Here is an 845-nt window from a genome sequence, read left to right on the forward strand (position 1 = left end):
GGTAGTAGCCCTGAATTTTGAGTTAAAGCCAGGTTTCATTCAAATGGTTCAATAGTCTGCACGATTTAATGGGTTAGCGGATGAAGACCCAAACAATCATATTGAGAATTTCCTTCACATTTCCGATATGTTGAAGATCAATGGGGTTTCCGATGATGCAATTCGCTTGAGGGCTTTTCCATTCTCATTAATGGAAAGAGCCAAACAATGGCTCCATTCATTGCCAAGAGCTTCAATTACAACATGGAACGAAATGGCCGAGGCTTTCCTTGCAAGGTATTTTCCTCTGGGGAAATCGGCAAAACTTCGTAATGAGATATCATCATTTGTTCAAATGGAGCTTGAATGTTTATTTGAGACTTGGGAATGATTCAAAGACCTCTTGCGGAAGTGTCCACAACATGGGTTCCCCGAGTGGATGGTTATTCAATCATTTTACAATGGGTTGAACTCGAGTAACAAACAACTTCTTGATGCCGCCGCAGGAGGAGCATTGGGAAACAAGACCCCCGAAGAAGCCCGACAATTGATTGAGGAAATGGGTTTGAATAGCTACCAATGGAATGCAAGAGAAAAGAAGAAAGTGGTCGGACTCCATGAGATCGACGGGGTTACATCCTTGGCAGCCCAAGTAAAAGCATTGAGCAAGAAATTGGACACTTTGACTTCATCAAAGGTAGCCACAATCACAAGTTGTGATGGTTGTGGGGCTCACATATACCGTCGGATTATCCTATCTCGATTACAAGTTCAGCCCCAAGTGAACAAATAGATTTTGTGGGCAATTCGGGAAGAGGACAAGGTAATCCGTATGGCAACACTTATAACCAAGGGTGGAGAAACCA

The 845-nt window shown here is 43.1% G+C and overlaps 1 non-coding gene across 1 annotated transcript; it reads right to left on the bottom strand.

The window, feature by feature from the left end:
* Positions 1–301: 301 nt before the first annotated feature.
* Positions 302–408, bottom strand: LOC120274243. Its single transcript, XR_005540775.1, has one exon. It is a non-coding gene; the product is annotated as a small nucleolar RNA R71 (small nucleolar RNA).
* Between the last annotated feature and the right edge of the window lie 437 nt (positions 409–845).

The sequence above is a fragment of the Dioscorea cayenensis genome, chromosome 12 (genome assembly GCF_009730915.1).
Source record: "Dioscorea cayenensis subsp. rotundata cultivar TDr96_F1 chromosome 12, TDr96_F1_v2_PseudoChromosome.rev07_lg8_w22 25.fasta, whole genome shotgun sequence".
Taxonomy (NCBI): domain Eukaryota; kingdom Viridiplantae; phylum Streptophyta; class Magnoliopsida; order Dioscoreales; family Dioscoreaceae; genus Dioscorea; species Dioscorea cayenensis.